The 26,042-nt window shown below is 37.8% G+C and overlaps 1 pseudogene; it reads right to left on the minus strand.

Moving 5' to 3' along the window:
* Window positions 1-14,642: 14,642 nt before the first annotated feature.
* LOC140514733 (transcription factor IIIB 50 kDa subunit-like) lies at window positions 14,643-22,019 on the minus strand (annotated as a pseudogene).
* Window positions 22,020-26,042: the final 4,023 nt, after the last annotated feature.

Below are 26,042 nucleotides of genomic sequence, written 5' to 3' on the forward strand. Positions count from 1 at the left end.
TCTAATTTTAAAAGAACTATTTTCCTCAGTGAGCTTTTGAACCTCCTTTTCCCTTTGACTAATTCTGCTTTTTAAAGCATTCTTCTCCTCATTGGCTTTTTGAACCTCTTTTGCCAATTGAGTTAGCCTATTTTTCAAGGTGTTATTTTCTTCAGCATTTTTTGGGTCTCCTTTAGCAAGGTGTTGACCTGCTTTTCGTGCTTTTCTTGCATCTCTCTCATTTCTCTTCCCAGTTTTTCCTCCACCTCTCTAACTTGATATTCAAAATCCTTTTTGAGCTCTTCCATGGCCTGAGTCCATTGAATATTTATTTTGGGTGTTTGGGATACAGAAGCCTTGACTTTTATGTCTTTCCTTGATGGTAAGCATTGTTCTTCCTCGTCTGAAAGGATGGGAGGAGATATCTGTTCGCCAAGAAAGTAACCTTCTATAGTCTTATTTTTTTTCCCTTTTTGGGGCATTTTCCCAACCAGTTACTTGACTTTTGGGTCTTTCGTCAAGAGTAGGGTATACTCTGGGCACCTGTAAGATATCAGTTCCTCCAAGGTGGCATAATCAAATGTGTACTGGTCTAGGTGCAGGAAAGGATTTTTGTCCCCAGAATCTTAGTAGAGTTTCCTCTCCACAGGCTCCTGACCTCCAGTTCCACCGAGCTAGCCCTGGGGGGGTGGGGGGGTGGGGGGGTGGGATCCAAACTGTGGGGGCAGGGCCACCATTCAGTGCAAGCTGTGTGCATGTGACCAAGGCTGGGTTGGGCTCCATGCTCAGCTCTGCTTCCCATGCAACTGACATTTCCCATGGGTCTTTCAGATCACCCTCGGCTGGAAATCTCCTCCACTCTGTTGTTCTTCACTTCTGCTGCTCCAAAATGTGTTTAGAGTCCCTCTCTACAGGTATTTTATGGGCTGTGTGGGGAGACTCTGTGTATGTGTGTCTTTCTACTCTGTCATCTTGGCTCTGCCCCCCAAATATTTTGCTTTTTAAAGGTCATCAGTAGAATGGCTAAACTTCTGTCTAGCCAGTGGATAGTTGCCCTAAAATCCTACTAGATTTGATTGAAGTATGTGTTTGGTCATCATTAAAAAGTAAAAACATTCCCTTTAAAAACTTAATACCTCCTAATTTCTTTTACTTTCTCTTTAAATAATATGAATTCATTATATGGGTTAGGGAAAATTGATCATGGGTTTTACCATCATCCTTAACTACTTCCTACTGCACAGTTTTATATTCTTATGCCAGAAAATAAAATGGAGACATTTTTCATATATCTGTCCACATTTCCAAATATGGATTGTCTTCTAGGTACTAAGAGATGATTAATACATTCCTTCTTAGAACCTGTTTTCTGTACTAGGAAATAAACCAAATGACATGCATTGTATTGAACAATTTGACCATAAAGAATCTTCCAGGAAAATCCAGGTTAACAGTGAATGATGGCCTTTGAGAATTATTCACCCTCAAATACTTGGTTGTAGATAAGAATCACATATATTAACCAAGTGTATTTTTGTTGTTATTCAATCATCTTAGTGATGTCCAAATATTTATGACTCTATTTGAGGTTTTCTTGCCAAAGATACTGGAGTGGTTTGCCATTTTCTTCTCTAGCTCATTTCATAGATGAGGACACTGAAGCAAACAGAGTGAAGTAACTTGCCCAGAGTGTGAGGGCAAGCAAGGCGGGATCTTTTGTTTTTATTTTAATATAATCAAGGTCCTCTGATTGAATCTTGCCTTTATCAACTAAGAGCCTTTGCTAGGAGTAAGGTGCAGAAACAAGAGTTTCTTTAACTAGAAAAAATATATGTATTTGTATAGTTAATCATTTTAATGTGATTAGAGATCTTCCTCATCACTTAATGGATCTGAAAAAATTTGTAGGAAGGCCAACCCCTTGTGTTTATGAGGCACTGATTCTCAAAGGTTGTGATGCCCTCTTGTAAAAAAAAAAATACATAAATACTCTAAGGTTGAGATTTTGCTTTGCAGATTACTGATTGGCAGTATTTGTTTGTCCACATGATTCTCTGGGGACCTGCTAAGGAGCATCCCAGCTTTGAAAATCCAGCTGTTTGTGTTTCCCTCTCTGGTAATTATGGTCAGACATTTGGATCTGTCTGATATTTGGAAGTATTTCTGTTGATTTTGATCTAGCCATATTTTCTCTTAAGTTCAGGGTGCTGTCTTTTCCCCTGAATTAAGTTAATGATATATGTGCTTGGTTAAAGTGTTTGTGGTTAACCCCTCAAAACTTTTCTTTCTTTCTATAAATGCAGATCTAAGAATCAGTGATAGCATGCCCCCTGTGTATGTCGAGGTGCTTACTGTTAAATACGTACATACAGTTAGTATGTGGGGCCAGATTTTAACTCAGGTCCTCCTGACTCCATGTCTGGTACTCTAACCACTGTGACACTTAGTTGACCAAATAATTCTATCAGCTCTCTGAAAAAGAATAGTTAAATAGAAGAAAATTGTATCAAGCTACATAAAAACTTATAACAATGAAGCATTTATATAATTCATGGCTATAAAACTTAACACATTAACATACATTTCAAAACTGCATTTGCATTAATAAAACATAATTTGCATTGTTTGATTTAAACCTTAAGTCTTATCAATAAGTTCATTTGATTTTATGAGTAAATGTTTTTCCTATTTTTCTTGATTTGCAATAAATAATATATTCACTGGCTTAATACACCCCTGTACAGGCAGATAGGCTAAATCAGGTTAAGGTAACTGATAGTTCTCAAACTCACTATTGATGAGTCAGGAGATATATGTATATAGGGATAGGTGATAGATAGATAAGATGGATAGATAGAGAGAGAGGCAGAGATACTATGTATAGAGATAGTTCTTGAATTTTTTTAAGAACTACTCACCTCCACTGTACTCATATACACTGTGTGTATATAATACTGAGAGTAGAAATACTGTGACAGCATAAATAAAGGAACATAACTATTATAATGTCAATGGCCAAAAAAATGTCTCCTTTAGGAGTTAAAATGATAAATTTTAACTGAACAGATGGAGTGACATAGCTAGACAACAGTTTTTCTGAGAATGCTTTTAAACATTTGCTGAAGTAAAAACTCAGTATGAATCAATAGGCTGATCTGGTGGCTAAGAAAGGTAATTTAATCACATACTTTGCTGAGAGGTCTAATTCAAGGGGAAAAGAAGAATAGAAAAATTCTATCATTTTCTGTCTTGGTCCTGTCATTTTATTCAGGTCTCAGTGACTCATTTTATAAAGAACATTAATAAACCAGAGAATAACAAAAGGAGGGCAATTATGATAGTGAGTTTTGAAGGGCCACAAAATCTTGACACATTAGGATCCATTAAAGGAACTGAAGATGTTTTTACTGGAAGATATTTGGTGAACTCAAATAGGCTATAACATCTTTATCCATAAAAATTTTCTAGGAAACACAGTATAAAGGATACCATTAGTAAGAGGTATGACTGATATAGTAGTATAATGATAATAAAGAATAAAAAAAATGTACAACATTCCTGTCCATTGGCATTCACACAGTGTCAAGAGATCTTAGATGATAACATCAATAATTTAGAGCTAGAAGAGATAACATAGGTTATTATTTTCAAAATGAAAATCTAGAGGAAGGCCCCTACCATGGACCTCTTGTGGAAGATTTGTGTAATGATAGTAGTTGAAAAGAATGAACAGATATTTGTGATTAGCAGCATTGGAAGAAATAGCCATATTGATATCATAGACCCATGAAAGCACCAAAGCATCTGTAACTAGAGGCATAAATATATTTATTCTCTCAGTGATATGAAAGATAGATGGAAGGGGAACAAGCTCTGGACAGGAAAAGTCATTCAGAGACAAAAGATTCAAGAATAATTGTACTTTTAAAAAAGTTGAAGAATGGTAAGAAATTACACAAAAATGTCATTTGTATATAGTCAGAAATATTAAGGTTAGAGGAAAGACCAGAAGTAGGGAGGAACAGAATAACCCTCATCTGAGGCATGTTAAATATGAGATGTCAGTGAAACAATAGAGCAGAGACATTCTGTAGGCCATTGGAGATTTGGATATGGAGCTTGAAAGAGAATTCAAGACCAGAAATAATAGCATATGTATTTTTTTCTTTTTCAAACCTAACATAATTTCTGATCATATACAGAAAGAAGTAAACATTTCGCTATGTAGATATTAGCCTTTAGGTTAGCAAATTCCATTGGCTTCAATATGGCCAAGTGTTAAAGGAATTTATTATGGAATTGTGGTGTGCATGGTATGTATGGAGTGCACAAGTAGGACTAGCATTTCTGGTATGAAGGCTTGCCCCTTTCAGGGCTGTTCATCTACCTTTGATGTCCACCTGGCACTCAACACTGACTTGTGGCTCTAAGAAGCTATAATATGTACAGTGGCTGCATTCTGATAAAACTATCTTGATCCGTGGGTTAAACAAGGTTGAGTGTAAGTGACAGGTCTCAATTCTGTGGTGAGTTAGGGCATGTCTACCTCATGCATATTAAGACCTATATCCAAGGAATGGGCAGATGAAAAAAATTGTTGCGATGACCATGAAAGTGACAGTGAAGCAGACTCTGTAGGAAGGTTAGAGTTTGATAAGATATCAGAAATATCAAGGTCATCCACTTTACCCTGGGCCATTGCCAGTTGTCTTTGCTTTTGTCTTTTCACTGGTAGTCGATGACTCTGGAAGGGAGAGTATGACAAACGACAATGACAAATGCACAGGCAAATATGTATTAGGAAAGATATTAATACATTATTATCTATGAAAACATAGGAATCAATGAGAACACACAATGCATATTGAAAATTCCTTTCTGGCTACAGTTTTGGTGTTATTAAGAATGAGAAAGAAAAAGTCTATGTCAGAAAGCTTCCACAAGACAAAATTGATGACAGTGCAAGGCACTTCAGACTTGAGGCTGGAATTTGAACCTACCTTTATCCAGACCAGCATTTTGAACAACATGGGTTTACATGCTTCATAAAACCACAAAAGCCTCCATGGAAAGCCTCAGGAACTTTATTTTACCTTTAAAAATTCACTGTCTATTTGCAATCAACTGCCTTTGAGCTCATGTAACTAGAATTGAGGACTGCTGCCACCTATAGACATGGATTACATTAGAGCACAACAAACTGTGAGAAAAAACAAAACAAAACAAGAGCGTCCTGGAATTTAGAGAAAGACCATCTTATTAGAACAGTCTTAGTAAAGAGAAACAGCAGTGGACACTGGGGAGCTCTCAGAGTCAGAGCTTTTGATAGCAATTATGCTACCTAATCATGTCATTTATTCAAGGAGACAATTGTGTTTAATATGTGATAAATGGGGAATGTTTATTTCTGTTCATTCAATCGAAAAGGCAAAATTGTAAGTTATGTGCAGATGGGAAATTATAAATTGCATACTAGAATGCACTCAGTTTCCAATCATCATGTTGAAATTTAAAAGGAAATCTGATTTACTCCCATAATGAGGCTTCTTCTTCCCCCTAATGAAAGAAAAGAGAAAGGACATGCTTATTAAGTTAGACAATAAAGAAAACAGAAGGTCAACTAGCCATAATTATGAGCCTTTTTTGAATGAGGCATTTTCTTTTGCCTCTCATAATTAGATTTTTAATTCTTTAAACAATGAGATAAACAGAAATAAAAATTGGAAAATAAGAATCTAGATTGGTGGTATTTCTAACATACCTGATGTCAATTTGGAGTTTTGATCAGATACTTTTTTCCCATAGTCTTCCATGTCAAATGTACAGATAAAAATAATTTGCTTATACTTAGAAGAGAAAAAAAATGGAAATTCATCTAAAAAAAATTCATATTTTATTGAATGCTAAAATTCCTTGTTACTCCTAGCGGTGTGCAAGCATACTTTCCAACTGTACTCTGAGATAAGCATTGACAAAAAGGAAAATAAAGGCTTAATTTAAAAATAAAATGATATGACAAAAGAACTGTGATGTAACTCTTATTGAACAATGCAAAACATTCCTGTAAGAATTGATTCATATAGATCTATTCTGTCTATGGTTGTCTACTAATTGTCTCTCCTGTTAGACTGTGAACTTCTTGAGAAAGAGATTGTTTTCATTTTGTATCCTTAGTAGTTAGTACAGTGACTAGCATATAATGAGTTTAATAAATGGGAGTTGAATGAGCAGGAGATTATGAACAGGATTGCTTTACTTTGCTACTTTCCTCATACGAATATTAGACTTGGAAACAACATCTTACAAAACATTATTTTCATTCTCATTTTCATTAAATTGGGATAAACAGTACTAACATTCTAGGAATGATCATAGTGACAACAGAACAGTTAAAATGTACTACATATCACCATTTCAAGAATTAGCTTCATACAGCCTTTATACTGTTTCGTAACCCATGAGGTCAGTTGCTATTATGGTTATGTCAAAGATACCATTAGTAATTACATAACCTCATATTAAATTCAGATAACTTCTAGTAATGGAAGTCATTATATCATTATCATATTAGAAATATGACTCAATAATGGTGAATTAGTCTAATCAACAACATATCTAAAGAAATCATTAATAATGGCTTTCACAACAATTGTAGGAGCTACACCAAGAGGACTAAAAAAAATTCTTCTCAGCTTCCCAGGGAGAGAATTTTTTAATACAATAATTCATTTCAGGGAGAAACAATACTTTCATTAAATATACTAGATGAGGACCGCAGTGTTAAATGAAAGGCAGGACAGAGGATTTTCAGAGGTATAGCGGAATTCAGGTTTACATCAGAAGGAAGGAAAAGAAGATATAGGAGGAAATGGAAAGAAAATCAATGGACATTTGTAGCTCAGTCATAGATATGGAGTTTTTTTTATTTTGTTTTTCTTGAAGAGTAAGGGTTTAATTCATTAAATAGGCAGCATCTATTAAGGATCCCCCAATGATATAAATCCAAAGGTGCTACCCAGTGGGAGATCATGTCATTCAGGGTCACAGGAAAAAAAAAAAGACAAATCCTGGCGGTAGATGAATTCTTGCAAAGATTTGCTGAGATAGCTATTTCTCAAATAGACAATAATAATGAATAATTGTTCTATTGTCCCGACTTAGGTATCTAGGATGTAAAAGAGCACCTGCCCAAACCTACGATATCAGAAGGCTACTATTCACTTCTGGTGTTTAATTGAAAACACATTGTACCGCCAAAAGTAATCCATGAGGCATCACTGAAAATTACTTTTAAGTATAGCACTGAAGATATTGGGCTTCTCAAAATATCTAAAACAAGATATTAGTTTAAAAAAAAAATTTGTTCAATCACTGCTGCCAAATGAAGGCATAGGTTACGTAGAAAAAGGTCAGTTTACCTGGTAAACATGGTGCCAGCTGGCATTTTACAATACAACTCTTCTAATACAACTTACAATACACATTTATAATACAATATACTCTTACAATAATACCCTGACTCCAAGGTTTGCCAAGGCACTGTTACTCCTCAAATTACCTTTATCCCTGGTCTAATTGATGGTTGGGAATGGTTGGGAATATTTTTATTTAGTTTGGTATTATCCCCATAGCAGTAGCTACAGTATATACAACAATAGAAATTTACGCAGCACCAAGCAGTGTCTTTCAAATGAGAGGTATTTAATAAACCATTGCTAGATTGGATTGTGAGAATGATCATGAGATTTACAATTATGAACTATGGCTTAAAATATAAGAATGGCATAGATTGGTTAAGGATAGATTAGACTTAATAAGTTCCTTTCAGACTGCATTTGCCTAAATCTTACAAGTCTAATCAAAGATACTTTAAAATTAAAACTAAATAGGGTAGGGGCGGAGCCAAGATGGCGTAGTAGAAAGACGCACATACACATAGCTCCGAACCCACAACCCATAGAACAACTACAAAGAAGTAACTCACGGCGAATTCTGCACCCAGAGGCCACAGAACATTGGAGTGAGGGAGATTTCTGTTCCGGAGAGACCTGCAAACCTCTCATAAAAGGTCCTTCGTGCTGCGGACTGGGCGCCGGGACTGGGAGCTGAGTACAGCCCTGCCGTGGCCGCGGCAACGAGAGGAACAGATCCGAGCGGGCTTCAGGGACGGGATCTCCAGCGGCCGCACAAGTACCTCCACCCACAGGTGATGGGGGTCTGTGAGAGAGTCCCTTTGGTGGGTCGAGGGGGGAGTGGGGTGCCCCCATGGTTCGGGCCCCCTCGGGAGACAGAAGCTGAGGGGCAGCGGCAGACCAGGGCTCTCCAAGCAGGCAGGAGCCTGGATCCATTGTTGAAGGTCTGTGCATAAACTCCCTGAGGGAACTGAGCCTGAGAGGCAGCCCTGCCCTCACCTGAGCATCTGAATTTAATCTCACACTGAATAGCAGCCCTGCCCCCGCCCAAAGCCCTGAGGCTGGAAGCAGCATTTGAATCTCAGACCCCAAACACTGGCTGGGAGGATCAGGAGGTGAGGTGGGTGTGAGGAAAATATTCAGAGGTCAAGTCACTGGCTGGGAAAATGCCCAGAAAAGGGAAAAGAAATAAGACTATAGAAGGTTACTTTCTTGGTGAACAGGCATTTCCTCCCTTCCTTTCTGATGAGGAAGAGCAATGCTTACCATCAGGCAAAGACACAGAAATCAAGGCTTCTGTGTCCCAGCCCACTCAATGGGCACAGGCCATGGAAGAGCTCAAAAAGAATTTTGAAAATCAAGTTAGAGAGGTGGAGGAAAAGCTGGGAAGAGAAATGAGAGACATGAAGTCAAAGCATGAACAGCGAATCAGCTCCCTGCTAAAGGAGACCCAAAAAAATGTTGAAGAAAATAACACCTTGAAAATTAGCCTAACTCAATTGGCAAAAGAGGTTCAAAAAGCCAATGAGGAGAAGAATGCTTTCAAAAGCAGAATTAGCCAAATGGAAAAGGAGATTCAAAAGCTCACTGAAGAAAATAGTTCTTTCAAAATTAGAATGGAACAGATGGAGGCTGATGACTTTATGAGAAACCAAGAAATCACAAAACAAAACCAAAAGAATGAAAAAATGGAAGATAATGTGAAATATCTCATTGGAAAAACAACTGACCTGGAAAATAGAGCCAGGAGAGACAATTTAAAAATTGTGGGCCTACCTGAAAGCCATGATCAGAAAAAGAGCCTAGACATCATCTTTCATGAAATTATCAATGAAAACTGCCCTGAGATTCTAGAACCAGAGGGCAAAATAAATATTCAAGGAATCCACAGAACACCGCCTGAAAGAGATCCAAAAAGAGAAACTCCTAGGAACATTGTGGCCAAATTCCAGAACTCCCAGGTGAAAGAGAAAATATTGCAAGCAGCTAGAAAGAAACAATTCAAGTATTGTGGAAATACAATCAGGAGAACACAAGATCTAGCAGCTTCTACATTAAGGGATCGAAGGGCATGGAATAGGATATTCCAGAAGTCAAAGGAACTAGGACTAAAACCAAGAATCACCTACCCAGCAAGACTGAGTATAATACTTCAGGGGAAAAATTGGTCTTTCAATGAAATAGAGGATTTTCAAGCATTCTTGATGAAAAGACCAGAGCTGAAAAGAAAATTTGACTTCCAAACACAAGAATGAAGAGAACCATGAAAAGGTGAACAGCAAAGAGAAGTCATAAGGGACTTACTAAAGTTGAACTGTTTACATTCCTACATGGAAAGACAATATTTGTAACTCTTGAAACATTTCAGTATCTGGGTATTGGGTGGGATTACACACACACACATGCACACACGCACACACACAAAGAGACAGAGTGCACAGAGTGAATTGAAGAGGATGGGATCATATCTTAAAAAAAAATGAAATCAAGCAGTGAGAGAGAAAGATATTGGGAGGAGAAAGGGAGAATTGAATGGGGCAAATTATCTCTCATAAAAGAGGCAAGCAAAAGACTCATTAGTGGAGGGATAAAGAGGGGAGGTGAGAGAAAAACATGAAGTCTACTCTCATCACATTCCACTAAAGGAAAGAATAAAATGCCTACTCATTTTGGTATGAAAACCTATCTTACAATACAGGAAAGTGGAGGATAAGGGGATAAGCAGAGTGGGGGGGGATGATAGAAAGGAGGGCATGGGGAGGAGAGTGCAATTTGAGGTCAACACTCATGGGGAGGGATAGGATCAAAAGAGAATAGAAGTAATGGGGGACAGGATAGGATGGAGGGAAATATAGTTAGTCCTATACAACACAACTATTATGGAAGTCATTTGCAAAACTACACAGATTTGGCCTATATTGAATTGCTTGCCTTCCAAAGGGAAGGGGTGGAGAGGGAGGGAGCTAAAGAAGTTGGAACTCAAAGTGTTAGGATCAGCTGTAATGTTCTTACCACTAGGAAATAAGAAATACAGGTAAAGGGGTATAGAAAGCTATCTGGCCCTACAGGACAAAAGAGAAGACAGAGACAAGGGCAGAGAGGGATGATAGAAGAGAGAGCAGATTGGTCATAGGGGCAATTAGAATGCTTGGTGTTTGGGGGGGGAGGGGAGAAAAGGGGAAAAATTTGAAACCCAAAATTTTGTGAAAATGCATGTTAAAAGCTAAATAAAAAAAAAATAAAAATAAAAAAAATAAAAAACAAAAAACTAAATAGGGTAGAAAATGGTTATTTTATAAGAAGCATACAAGTAGAGTAAACTAGAAATGCCCAAGAGAGAAATTCAAAAGAACGAAACAGTGATGCAGCTCAGGTATTAAATTGCCTTCCACAATAACATATTATGAGTAACAAGAAAGTTGAAATAGGTCTTAATATAACTAGACAAATTCGTCCTTACAGCTTTCACTGAAATTTGGTAAGATGAGGCTCATGAAGGTTTGTCCAAAATGAAGGATAGGTAAAGGTAAAGGGGAAAAGCAGCAATGATTATTATAGAGACCAACCAAAAAGAAACATAGCAGAGAACAACTGGTTGAAGATTAACAGAAACAGAAACAGACTTGAGAACCACATCAGTCTTTGCCTTGGACCACCTGAACCAAAGGAGAAAAGAAGACCTTAAGGAAAAATTATCACACAACTTTGACAGCATCATGATATACCACTGAAAATGTACTTCACATTTTCTGGATAGCCAATACTTTTATTCTTTAAAATGTGGAAGAAGCATGAGAGGAAAGGCTACTCAGGATATAGTTTTCATCAAGAAGATAAAACTCATTGCCACAGTGGAAACTTTTCAGCTTCGGGGACAAATGATCTCTCTCTCTCAAGAATTTGACATAAAGGAAAGAAACTTGACTTACCATTTCATTTCCTGCAAATATTTTGGTCTGCCCCACCTCCAGACTTGATGGCTTTCCATCATAAGGCAAAAGGATGACATTGCTGTGACAAGTCCTTGCTGATTGGCAAGTTCCTGCACAGAACCATCATATCTTCAGGACCTGCAGTCATACCACCCACTTCACTTCCTGTTCACTATTAGATTTTCTTCATATTTGAACTAACTGTCTCGAACTATGAGAGTACTCTCTTCCTCTTCCTGCAAAACCCTGCTATCCAACTCCTCTTTTTTGTTTTGTCTTCACAATGAGAATATAAGTTTTTAAGATTAAAGAATGCCTTGTTCTTGGGGTGGAACCAAGAGGGGAGAGTAAAAGCAGGGACTCACAAAAGCTCTATCCTAAATTCCTCCAAATACCTGTAAAAATAAATTCTAGAGTAGCAGAACTCACAAAATGACAGACTGAAAGAAATTTCCAGCACAAAACAACCTGGAAGTTTGATAGGAAAGGTCTGATGCACCAGGCTCAGAGAGGAGCACAGTCCATCACAGGTCTCACTAGAACAGATTGTGCCTCACCAAACTTGGAACAGACCTCAGGGTACTGAATCACTGCCATCTGTGACATATTCTAGACCTCTCAAACCACAAATACCAAAGACAACTTAGAAGATCAATAGGAAATGTTTGTCTGAAACTCAGGGAGAGAGAAGCTTGGCCTAGCCCCAGTCCAGGGGCAACAGCTATGGCAGTGGCCATGGTGGAAGCTACTTCTGGGACTCTTGGCCTACAGAAAGTGTGGGCAGAAGGGATCAAACAACTGATCAGACAGAGATTACAGGGACACCTTTGCTGGCATTGAATCAATATCCTTTCACTTTGCCTAAGCTATGATACAGGGTACAGTCCTGGGTGGTGGTGCAGGGGCAGGGAGGAACACTGTGGCAGCAGTGGGAAGAGAATAAGACAGAGCTTCCAGTGATTCAGAAAAAAAGGGCTTGGGGTGACTCACAAACCAGAGCAGAGACCAGGAGTGATGTAAACATCTTTCTGTAGATTACCAGCTTGGAAAAACTGGAAATTTAGAAGTCCCTAGAAGTATCTCTGAAAACTACGGTATCAGGCCACGGAAACTTGGGACAGTACATGCTCTGCACTGGAAACAGGGTCCTACCTTAGCAAAGAGCGAAAATGTCAAGTAATGGACTGGGAAATGAGCAAACAGCAGAAAAAACCCTCAGCCTATAGAAGCTTACTTTGGTGACAAAGAGATCAAAACGTACACCCAGAAGAAGACAGCAAAGGAAAAGCTCTTACATCCACAGCCTCCAAAAAAAGAATGAATTGGTCTCAGGTCATGAGAAAGCTGAAAAATAATTTTGAAAATCAAGTAAGAGGGGTGGAGGAAAAACTGGGAAGAGAAATGAGAACGATGCAAGAATATCATGAAAAATGAATCAACACCTTTCTAAAGGAGACCCAAAAAAATTTCTGAAGAAAATAACAGCTTAAAAAAAGATTAACTCAAATGGCAAAAGAAGCCCAAAAAGCCAATGAGGAGAAGAAGGCTTTAAAAAGCAGAATTTGTCAAATGAAAAATGAGGTCCAAAATCTCACTGAAAAAAATAATTCCTTAAAAATTAGAATGGAGCAAATAGAAGCCAATAACTATATGAGATATCAAGAAATTATAAAGCAAAACAAAAAGGATAAAAAAAAGCAGACGATGAGAAAGACTTCATTGGAAAAACAACTGAACTAGGAAACATATGCAGGAGAGATAATTTAAAAATTATTGGATTACCTGACAGCCATGGTCCAAAAAGGAGTTTGGGCATCACCTTTCAAAAATTATGGAGAAAAAACTGCCTTAATGTTCTGGAACAAGAGGGCAAAATAGAAATTGAGAGAGTCCACTGATCACCTCCTGAAATACATCCCCAAAGAAAACTCCCAGGAATATTATAGTGAAATTTAGAGCTCCCAGGTTAAGAACAAAATATTACAAGCAATCTGAAAGAAACAACTCAAGTATTGTATAAACACATTAAGGATAATACAAACTTTAGCAGCCTCTAACTTAAGGGATTGAAGGGCCTAGAATATGATATCCTAGAGGTCAAAGAAACTATGATTAGAACAAAGAATCATCCATAAAACTTTATAATTCTTTAGGGGAAAAATGGGCATTGAATGGAATAGAAGACTTTCAAGCATTCTTGATGAAAAGACCACAGCTGAATAGAAAATTGATTTTCAAATACCACTCAAAAGAAGCATGAAAAGGGAAACAGGAAAGAGTAATCATAAAAGATTTATCAACATTGAACTGTTTACATTCCAACATGGAATGTCAACATGGACAGGGAAAGATGATATCTGTAACTCACGAGACCTTTCTCAATATTATGGTAGAGGAAACACACACACATACATATACACATGTGTATACATGTATGAATATGTGTGTATTTATCTATACACATTTACATGTGTGTGTATATATATGTATATATATATATATATATATATATATATATATATATATATATATACATCTATGCACAGAGGTCACAGGGTGAGTTGAATATGAAAGGATGATATCTAAAAAATAAAATTAAGGAGTGAGAGAGGAATGTATTGGGAGGGGGAGAAAGGGAGAGAGGGAATGGAGTAAATTATCTCACATACAGACGGTAAATAAAAGCTTTTACACTGGAGGGAAAGAGGGGGAAAGTGAGAAAGAATGAAGGAACCTTACTCTCATTGGATTTGGCTTGAGGAGGAAATAATACTGGCACTCAACTGGATGTGGAAATCTATCTTACCCTACAGGATAATGAGGGGGAAGGAGATGAGAAAGGGGGAATGATAGAAGGGAGGGCAGATTAAGGGAGGGGATAAGCAGAAGGAAAAAACTTTTGAGGTGGGATTGGGTAAAAAGAAATTAGAATGAATGTGGGGGGATAGAATGGAGGGAAATATAGTTAGTCTTTCACAGCATGACTATTGGAAATATTTTGCATGACCATGCATGTATTGCCTATAACGAATTTCCTCCCTTCTTAAAGAGGGTGGGTGGGCATGGAGGAGGGGAAAGAATTAGGAATTCAAAGTTTTGTTTTGTTTTTGTTTTTGTTTTTTTTGCTAGAGAGGGCCTTGAGATCATTCATTCTATCACCTGATTTGACATGACTTGCCTGAGGTTACACTGCAAGCAGGGGTAGAACTCAAACCAAAAGTCTTCTAAATCTAGCACTCGTCCTGCTACATCACTCTAGAGAGGAACAGTGTAAGTTCCACCAGATCCCAGGCCTCATTCAAAGTCCTCAAGAAGTTGGTCAGGAAGGGGCAGCGGCACCAGGGACAGCTTGACTCAAAGCCTGGGCTCTTTGGAAGTCTGATTTCTGGAGGTGTACACAAATGCTGTTCAGTCTCGCTGTCAGATATCTCCTCATACCCAGTAATACTGGGATCAGTGGGAGAGGGACAGGGCTGCTTTGGAGGCCTCAGCATGCAGGGAGGGGGCAGAAGGGGGGAGGACTGGGGGGAAGACGGCTGGTCTCTTCTTTTCGAGGGTCTCTAAGGCACTGCTCCTTATCTCCTCCCCCTCCTCTTGTTGCTGCTCATCTTCTCCCTCCTCTTCAGCTTCATCCTGAAAAGCCTGGCGGGGGAGAGTGCACCTGTGCTGGAGCAAGTCTCCAATATGCTTCACTATTGTCTGCTTATCTAAGTTCAATATCTGAAGCCAGGCTAGCAGCCCAGCCCTCCACAGAAGTATGGCCAGCAGCTCCTGAACTCGGAGGTATGCGGGATGGGGCAGGTCAACACCTGACAATTTGCAGAATCGGTAAAAGGAACAGGTCAAGCGGCCCCCAGGCTGCAGCGATCTCCAGGCAGGTAAGAAACAGCAGTTATGACTGACACTGGGTGCCTTCCTGCCACCAGCCATTTCTCACGTGCCAGCTCTACCAGTTGCAGTGTCCGGGATACCATCTTCTCTTTCTCCTCCACAAACTTGCCTGGCGCAGAGGAGGATTTGGAACAGTTTGAAGCTGCTACCATAAGTCTTCACTAGGTCTGCGAAGCTCAAGGCAGGAACATCCAATCCTAGGACCTTCACTATCTGTAGGTATGTGCCAGAGAACAGTTCTAAGTTGGCATACAACAAGGTGCAAATAGTGCCCATGGTCAGGGGCCAATTATGTTGTGGGCAGGTGACCAGCACACAGCAGCCCACCAACACCTCTTTCTTTCTAGCAGCATGGAGGCCAGGGTGCTGGAAAGCCCGTTGGTAGCAGGACACTGCAGTATCCCCAAAGGTTGATGGTAGCTGCAGAACTCGGCAGAGACCTCGAACTCGTCGAAGCCCTCTTTGTGGCTGTGGCTGACCCGTTCGTTCTCCTCTGTACTCCTAGAATATGTCACTTCTCGGAGGTTGCGCTAGTGCGCAAAGGTGGTGGTGAGCAGCCCCTCAGACACCACCCAGCCACACTGGAAGCACACCAGCTGGCTCTGCGCGTAGTGAGAGACCTCCAGGAGCTCCGCGCAGCCACAATCTGGCACATCTGGCACCCCACATCTCGGGCACAGCCTCGGCCTCACTCTGGGAGCAGGACCAGAGCTCAGGATGCAGCTGCTCTAGCTGTCGGCGTCGGCTTGAAACCTTCTCCCACCGCCTGCCCCCGTCTTTCTATGTTCTGCAGTTGGGGACATGCTTCTGGGCGTCGCACCTTCCTGCTCTCAATTATAGCCCCGCCTCAAATTCAAATTCAAAGTTTTAAAATAGATGTTCAAAACTGTTTTTACATGCACCTGGGATATAAGATATACAGGCAATGGGGTATAGACATCTCTCTTGATGTACAAAAAAACGGAGGGGGAAAGGGATAAGAGAAGGAAGATAGTTATAGAAGGGACAGTAGAAGGAGGGAAGGAGTAAGCAGAACGCATGTTCTCTTGGGACGCAGGGAGAGGAGAGATGGGGAGAAAATTTGAAACTCAATTATCTTCTGAAATTGAATGCAGAAAAATAAAAATAAGTAAATCATTTAAAAAAAAAGAATGCCTTGTTTTCTTGTTTTTATATACCTAGTATTTAGCACAGTGCCTCACATACAGTAAACAAAATGTAGATATATATAGTTTATATATCTACAAAGTTACCTATCTAATTTAGGAGAAAACAGTTTCAAAACTTTGAAGAAAAATAAATATTATCTCTTTCCATAAAATTTATTTATTTTTAATGTTTATTTATTTTTTAGTTTTGAACATTCATTTCCACAAAATTTTAAGTTCCAAATTTTCTCCGAATCTCTCCCCTCTCCCCACCCCTAAACGCTGTGCACTCTGATTACCCCTTCCACCAAAGTGCCCTCCATTCTATCACACCCCTTGCTCCCGTCACCTTCTTTCTCTCTTTTCTTGTAGGGCAAGATAGATTTCTATACCCCATTACCTATATTTCTTATTTTCCCAGTTACATGCAAAAACAATTCTCAATTTTCGTTCTTAAAACTGAGTTCCAACTTCTCTCCTTTCCTCCCTCTTCACCCATACCCATTGAGAAGGCAAATAATTCAATATAGGCTATATATGTGCACTTAAGCAAAAGACTTCCACAATAATCATGTTGTGTAAGGCTAACTATATTTCCCTCCATCCTATCCTGCCCCCTATTTATTCTATTATCTCTTTTAACCTGGTCCCTCCCCAAAAGTGTTTATTTCAGATTACTCCCTCTTCCCATTTGACCTCCCTTCTGTCATTCTCCCAACCCACTTATCCCTTTCTCCTCTAATTTCCTGTAGTGCAAGATACATTTTCATAGCAAATTGAGTGTGCATGTTATTCCCTCCTTAAGCCAAATGTGAAGAGAATAAGCTTAACTTTTTCCCTCTCACCTCCCCCCTTTTCCCCTCCATTGTAAAAGCTTTTTCTTGCCTCTTTTATGAGATAATTTGCCCCATTCTCCATTTCTCCTCCCAATATATTACTCTCTCAGCCCTTAATTTTATTTTTAGACAACATCCCTTCTTATTCAATTCTCCCTGTGCTCTCTATCTATATCTATATCTATATGTGCATATATACATGTATATATCTATGTATACATATATAGTGTGTATGTCTGTGTGTGTGTAGAATCCGTCCAAATACTCAAATACTGAGAAAGGTTTCAAGAATTATAAATATTATCATTCCATGTAGGAATGTAACCAGTTCAAATTTAGTAAGTCCTATATGATTTCTCTGTCCTGTTTACTTTTACATGCTTCTCTTGATTCTTGAGTTTGAAAGTCAAATTTTCTATTCAGCTGGGGTCTTTTCATCAAAAATGCTTGAAAGTCCTCTATTTCATTGTGACCATTTTTTCCCTAAAGTATTATACTCAGTTTTGCTGGGTAGGTGATTCTTGGTTTTAATCCTAGTTCCTTTTACTTCTGGAATATCATATTCTAAGTACTTTGATCCTAAAATATAGAAGCTACTAGATCTTGTGTTATCCTGATTGTATTTCCACAATACTTGAATTGCTGTTTTCTGGTTGCTTGCAAAATTTTCTCCTTGACCTAGGAACTCTGGAATTTGGTTACAATCTTCCCAGGAGATTTTCTTTTTGGATCTCTTTCAAGAAATGCTTGATGGATTCTTTCAATATTTATTTTATCCTCTGCTTCTAGACTATCAGGACAGTTTTCCTTGACAATTTCATGAAAGATCATGTCTTGGCTCTTTTTGCTTGATCAGGTCTTTCAGGTAGTCCCATAATTTTTAAATTGTCTCTACTGGATCTATTTTGCATTTCAGTTGTTTTAATGAGATATTTCACATTATCTTCCATTTTTCCTTCCTTTGGTTTTGTTTTGTAATTCCTTGGTTTCTCATAAAGTCATTACCTTCTATCTTCTCCACTCTAATTTTTAAAGAATTTTTTTCTTCAGTGAGTTTTTGAAACTTCTTTTCTGTTTGACTAATTCTGCTTTTTAAAGCCTTCTTCTCCTCATTGGCTTTTTGGGCCTCTTTTGCCAATTGAATTAGTCTATTTTTAAAGGTGTTATTTTCTTCAGCAATTTTTTGGGTCTCCTTTAGCAAGCTGTCGACTCACTTTTCATGATTTTCTTGTATCACTCCCATTTCTCTTCCCAATTTTTGCTCCACCTCTCTTACTTGATTTTCAAAATCCTTTTTGAGCTCTTCCATGACCTGAGATCATTGCATATTTATTTTGGAGGTTTTGGATGCAGAAGCATTGACTTTTATGTCTTCCTCTGATAGTTAGCATTGTTCTTCCTCATTCAAAAGGATGGAAGAAAATCCTTGTTCACGAAGAATGTAGCCTTGTATACTCTTATTTTTTTTTCTCAGTTTTGGGCATTTTCCCAGTCAGTTACTTAACTATTGAGTCTTTTGTCAAGAGGACAAAGGGGCACCTGTAAGTTCTCAGTTCCTCCAAGATGGCATGATCAAGGGAGAGGAGTTTACTCCTCTCCTGGCCTGCACTCTGGTCTGGGAGCTACCACAAGCTTTTCTGCCCAGGATCTTTGAAGCTGTCTTTGGATTTGTTGGTTGAACAATCTAGAAACTGCAACTGCTGCCAGGGATTCTGCCCCCAAGGCTTGCTCCAGTCCTGTTCCTGCTGATGCTGTGAGGCCAAGGTTGGACTGCACTCCTCTCTGAGACTGGTGCAATAGAGTTTTTCTGCCCAGAATCCAAGCGTGTGATTCCCTCTCCACAACTGCTTCCAGCTCCACCATACCAGTGCTCCTTCTTACCCCAGGGCTGCCACACAGGGCTGAGATTCAGATCAACAGCTTGATTCCCCCAGGGGCATAGGCAGAGGACTCCTGAAATGGATGCTGTGCTGTAGCAATTGCTGCCACCCTGGGGCCACTGGGGCCAGACCACAGTCCCTTCTCATGCCTTTCCCACTGTGCTTTCCCACTGATCTTTGAAGCTGTCTTTGTTGTTTGTGGATTGAGTAATCTGGGATCCTCGGCTGCTTCCCAGGATTCCACCCTGAAGCCTGCTCATGCCATGTGGCCAAGGCTGGGCTGGACTCTGAGAGCTGTACCGCACTCCAAACAGAATGTGATTTCTGTCCACCTTCTAGACTGTCTTGGGCTGGAAATTTCTTTCACTCTTTCATTTTGTGACTCCTTCTGCTCTACAATTTGTTTAAGGTAATTTTTACAGGTATTTTATGGGCTATGGGGGAGAGCTAGAGTAAGTGATTCTTTCTACTCTGCCATCTTGGCTCTACTCCCATAAATTTTTTTTTAAAGGAGGTCAGCACACGGGAATGAGAAGCATTAAAGAAAATGATACTAAAGGAAAATAAAAGTAAAAATTTGGTGAATTAAAGAAGAGTCTATAAAGAGACTAATGTGATTAAATGGCAAACTCATTAAAAGAAAACACATTAAATTTTCAAAATGCCTGTATGTATAGGAACCAGAGACCCACTGATAGAATAATATATAAAGTACCAGAAAATTATCTGAGATTTGAAGTTCTTTGTTAGTCAGCAACTACTTCAAACCAGATTTTGTGAAATACCTATAATCTGAAAAAGATTAATTCAGAGAAAAATGCATTTAATACAAACTGTATTATGAATTGGGATAACAAAACCTCACCAGTACCCTTTTACATCCATAATGGCCAGCTATCATAGTTTCTTTGATCTGGTGTATAAAGGGAAGACAGCTTAAAAGGGATTAATAATCCTTTTTTAAACATATATAAGTGATTCACTAGATCAGAGGTAAGGTTTATACCCTGAACATGGAGAAAATACAGGCAGAGAAACATAGAGAAATAAGTATAGAGGCTTAAAAGACAGGACTCTTTTTGTCTGAATGAAGTGATACAATCACCGACATATATATCATAGGATAGGAGAGCATAAGTAGGGTGAGGGGCTCTTAACAAGTGGCTACTTAGAGTCTCCTTCAGGGAATCAAAATATCCTTCTCACAAGTGAACCCCCAAAGCAAAATACCAACCTTCTAGTATATATAGTTTTCTACTAATCTGCTCAGAGTCAAAAGGCATCACAACCCACTTAACTGAGCACAGCTGTGAACTAGCATGGTTCAAGGGAGACTGAGTCACCAGCTGTTTACAATTTGCCCTGAGCCTAGCAAAATGAAATGAAGGGGAAAAAAATCCTACTTTGCTTGCTCTTACAGTAGGGTAGAGTCAAGTTACCTGGGTTTGTTACGACAATTTTAAAGTGCTTAGCACAATGTCCAGCCAATAATAAGTTCTATTTTGTTGTTGCTACTACTGTTATATTGTGGTAAGCATATACACGGAGAACATGTATAACCTAGAGTTAAGAATGGAGAGGAAATACATGGAGTGAATATGTATTACCAGGGAACAAACTTAGAGAATACATACAAAAGCAATTTTAGCAGCCTGGAAAATGTATGTGTGTGAGTGTGTGTGTGTGTGTGTGTGTGTGTGTGTGTGTGTGTGTTGTAATTGGATTTTTTTTCAAGTCACATATCCTTATTAAGTATCTATTTCATTAAAAAAAACATAAAAACAAATGGACTGTGCTATACTTTACTTGAAAATGCAGTTTTTAAAGAGTTTCAGAACTGATTAATTCAGCCATTACAAATTAGTAACACATACAAAGTATATAAGACCATTTTTTTAGCATAGGATTCTGAACTTTGATTTCTAGTTTTCTTGATTTGTACTTGAATTAAAGTTTTATGTTTAGGAAGGTTTGACTGGTAAAACTGAGATACCAACTGACAAGAGGGAATATGAGAAAGTATATTTTTCCTCCTGTCCATAACTTCAGACTATAACATTTGTTCCCTCATCATTATTCACTTAAAGAATAGAATAGAACTATGCTTTAGGCTTAGTCTGAAAATCAGATAGTTTGACTGAATAAACTCCAAGGCCCTCTTCTATCATTATTCTATCATCCTTGTCATAAGGAAAACCTAGGAGATAGTAGAGGCTAGGAGAGGAAAGTTAAGGCAAGATTTTTCTTTTCTTTCTTTGCCCAAACAACTGATTAAGGAATTAAAAATACAAATCCAAAGGTATATAAAATATTAAAAGAAATTCAAATAAAAATTAAAGAGATTGTTCAGAAAAGGTCATTGATAGGCAAATTTTCTCCTTAATGATTTAACTTTTGCATGTCATTCCAATAGCATTATTATCCTATATAATAAAATTTGTTTCCCTATCTTATGAGATATTAACATGCAAATCAAGCAATCATTACAAATTCAATTTCAACTATGGCAACAAACGAGTCTTAATTCTTTATACTTTCCATACCTAGAAATGAAGTAATCATGTTTTTGTTCTGGACAAAAAGGATTTGTTAATATGAATCTTTTTTTTCTTAACTTTCTTCTGTATATTAGGTGTTTTCTATATTTTTTTTATTTTTTCATCATTTTTAATCATTAATGATCTAAATTTTAGAAGTTACCTCACCCCAGCTATTCTAAACATGTCCCAACATCCTTGACTGAACACCAAAAGTGATGCTTCAGAAGTACCCCCTGACGTTTGAATAATATTGTTTTCAAGAATTCAATAAGACACATTTTTTGAAACTACCTCTTACAAGATCCATCATATACCTGAGTTAATAGTCCAGGGATCTTAATTCTCCCCAGGTAGGTAACTGGTTCCTTATGGTAGCAGTCATATTTGATCATAAGGAGCATCTCGGCATGAAACTTTCCTTCCATCAAAAAGAGCTGTAGTTGATGTGTTGAACACAAAGTGTTCTTGATGTGCAATGAATCAAACATTTTCTATTAATGAGGAAAATGTTTTTTGTGCCACAGTGATTTCTGAGTTTCTACCTTTCTCTGAAATACAAAAACAAAGCTTCAAGGTTGTTTTATTTTTTTTTTCTTCAAGACTAGATGATGCTTGGTTAGTTACTTGAAACTTAGATGTAAATGTAACAGGGGCTGAGTATTCAAATATAACTGTCCATATTATATATGTATATATCAAATATAACTGAGTAATATTCTACACATGCCTATCACTTGATAGGAATGGAAAAATGCTCCTTCAAATTAAAACATAGGGGTGCTACAATTATTGTCATATTTCTGATTTTTTTTTAAATTGTGGCTTTATCAACAAAATAGTAATCCTGATACTCTCAATGAAACTCCATCATGTTCATACCTTGAACGAAAATGACATCTTTTATGATGTATTTTATAAAGAGAGAAGATAATGTGTCCAAAGCTGTCTCATCAATATGGGAATTCCTAATTCAGAAACTTTCTCCAATAATGCAATATCTAATAAATTACTGCAATTTATATTCTTAGAGAATTGCTCAGGGCATGGAAAGATGGAGTGACTTGCTCATGCTAGATCAAAAATAGGTGTCAGAGTCATAGTCTAAGTCTAACATTTCCTGACATCAAGGCTGACCCTCTATCCACTGTATCACACTAACTTCACAGTGTTAAGATCTAAGAATACTATGAAAAGTAAAAGATAGTCTTTGCTTCCAAGGAGCTTGCAGTCAAAAAAAAAGGTACAGAGTCTAAAAGGAATGATCCATAATCAACATTTATTAATTGCATTCTCATCAGTCCATTCCACTAGAGGAAGTATTCACATGCTTATAGGAGACATCTCCCTAACTCACTGATGATTTTAAGACCTGTTGGTTGTCCTCAAACTTTTTTAATTCATCTGTCATGATGGTTTTTCTGGGGTTGGCCCCTGCACATGACACAATTTCTTGGAGATTCAGGTAAGAGTGAGATGAAAAGAGGACACCAAAGTGGATGAGCATCCATGAAAAGTGCATCAATCTTAGTCAGTCATCTCAGCTGAGAATGTCATCCTTAGACCATCACGAGTTATCCTGCCTTATCCTGACATTGGACTTCAGTGATTATAAGAGAAAGTGAGACTGATGAGAGTGAGGTACCTTGGCCTCTATTAAATCCAACTGATAAGTCAGGAAACCCTGTGATGTCATAGGTCTTCTTCAAAACAAAATAAGAAAAAAAAAACAAATCAGCAATTAATTGCATACCCTCTGACAGGCATTGTTAAACTCTGAGGATGCAAAATAAATTATCTTGAATCACCTAGGTAGTGCAGTGCATAGAGTTAATCTTGGAGAAAGGAAAATGTGAGTTTAAATTCTGCCTCTTATGTGTATTAGCTATATGATCCTGGACAAGATGCAACCTCTTTTTTACTCAGTTTCCTCATCTATCAAATGAGGGACTTGATTGTCTTTTTAAAATTCCTTTGAACTCTAAATAAATGAGCATAATCTTGCCTTTAGAAAGATCTATTTTCTCCTAACATTAGCAATCAAATGAACTTTCTATGTCCTTAGGCATGCATCCAAATTTTACAAATGTCACCTAGCTCAATTCACTTCCAGAATATTGGAGAAAAGGACAATAATCATAAGAGTCAACACTTTTTTTTTTCTGAAGACTGAAGAAACTTAGACAGGAAGAAGTAAAATTACTTGTCCAAGGTAAATTAGCTAATAAGTGTCAGAAGGAAGTATTTACCTTAGTCTTCATGAATTCAAGTAGAGGACTCCATCAACTTTACCACTTACCTCCCCCATCCCTCCTCCCCCAAAAAAGCTGCAACAAGGCAGCCTAACAAGGTTCATTATTCTAAAGAGAATTTAGAGGAGAATCAAAATGACAGCCTACGACCAGAAATGGAGTCAATCATTGAAGCAACTTTCAAACCCTTACCTTTGCTTCCCTACTTTGTTTGCATGTCTTCCACCCAAACTGGTCAGGTTAAAGAAGATTCATTTCTAAACCTATCAAACCTGGCCTTTTGTGATAAGGTGATTATAACTCCAAAATGTTTGGAATCATTGAACCAAAGAAGGTAGTTCCTAATCCAGGGAAAATGGGATAGATAATTCTAATTTCAGGATAGTAACAAATGAACAAAATCTGAACGAATCATCTTTCCTGGTAAGGGCCAGAATCTTTAAACCAAAGGTTGTTAACTATTTTTGTGTGTATACTACACCCTTCAGCAGCCTGGTGAAGTTTATGGACTCTTTTCTCAGAATAATGTTTTTAAATTCATAAAACAAAATACATAGGGTTATAGAGGGTATGAATTATAAGTATTGAAATTAGGATTAAAAATTTCAGTAACTACATGTTGATTACCATTGCTGTAAATGATATCTCGATCAGTTTTTGTTCTTGTTTCTTCGTTTTGTTTTTGAGACTAAATTTTCTTATCTCCTTCAGTCTAGAAGTATGGGAGTCACTGAGACACCATTATAGATCATCATGTGAGCTTGTCCTGTTTAGTTTCCACTCCTGTCAAATTTATCTCATATTTGTCAGTCTATTGGAATGCCCCCTTGGCTCTTCTTGGCTCTTCTATGAGAGATAATTTGCTCTATTCCATTTCTCCCTTTCACCTCCCAATATGTTCACCTCTCAACCCTTAATTTTATTTTTTTTAGATATGGTCCCATCCTGTTCAACTCACCCTGTGCTCTCTGTCTCTGTCTCTGTCTCTGTCTCTGTCTCTGACTCTGTCTCTGTCTCTCTCTCTGTCTCTCTCTGTCTCTCTCTCTCTCTCTCTCTCACCATATGTGTGTGTGTGTGTGTGTGTGTGTGTGTAATTTCTCCAACTACCCAGATACTGAGAAAAATTTCAAGACTTACACAGATTATCTTTCTATGTAGGAATGTAAACAGTTCAAAGGTCAAAGGAGATAGGATTAAAAGCGAGTGTCATTTACCCAGTAAAACTGAGTATAATACTTCAAGGAGGAAAAATGGAATTTCAGTGAAATAGAGGATTTCCAAGCATTCTTGTTGAAAAGATCAGAGATGAATAGAAAATTTGACTTTCAAATATAAGAATCAAGAAAAACATGAAAAGATAAACAGGAAAGAAAATCATAAGGGACTTATTAAAATTGAACTGTTTACATTCTTACTTGGAAAGATGTTATTTGTAACTCATGAGAACTTTTTCAGTATTAGGGTAGTTATAGAGTATATATATATGTATATATATATGTATATATATGTATATATATATATATATGTATGTGTGTATTATGTATGTGTAGGTATGTCTAAGCACATGTGTGCATGTGTGCATATATCTGCATGTATATATGTGTGTGTATACATGTGTGTTATGTATATACACATATATGTTCTCTTTTTTGGATCTCTTTCAGGAGGTGATCTGTGGATGCTTTCAATATTTGTTTTGCTCCCTGTTTCTAGAATATCAGGGTAGTTTTCCTTGATAATTTCATGAAAGATGATGTTTGGGCTCTTTTTTTGATCATGGCTTTCAAGTAGTCCTATAATTTTAAAATTATCTCTCCTGGATCTGTTTTCCAGGTCAGTTGTTTTATTTTTTCCAATGAGATATTTCATATTATCTTCCATTTTTTCATTCTCTTGGTTTTGTTTTGTAATTTCTTGATTTCTCATAAAGTCATTAGGTTCCATCTCTTGCATTCTAATTTTTAAAGAAATATTTTCTTCAGTCTGTTTTTGAACCTCCTGCTCAGTGCAACAGACCTTTCCCTTCAGCCTTCCACATTACCCTGGACTGGAAATCTTCTCCACTGCATATTTCTGTGGCTTCTACTGCTCTAGAATTTGTTGAGGTTTTACAGGTATTTTATGGGCTATGGGGGAAGAACTAGATATGTACATCTTTCTATTCTGCCTTTTGGC

This window comes from Notamacropus eugenii, chromosome 7 (assembly GCF_028372415.1).
Source record: "Notamacropus eugenii isolate mMacEug1 chromosome 7, mMacEug1.pri_v2, whole genome shotgun sequence".
Classification (NCBI taxonomy): Eukaryota; Metazoa; Chordata; class Mammalia; order Diprotodontia; family Macropodidae; genus Notamacropus; species Notamacropus eugenii.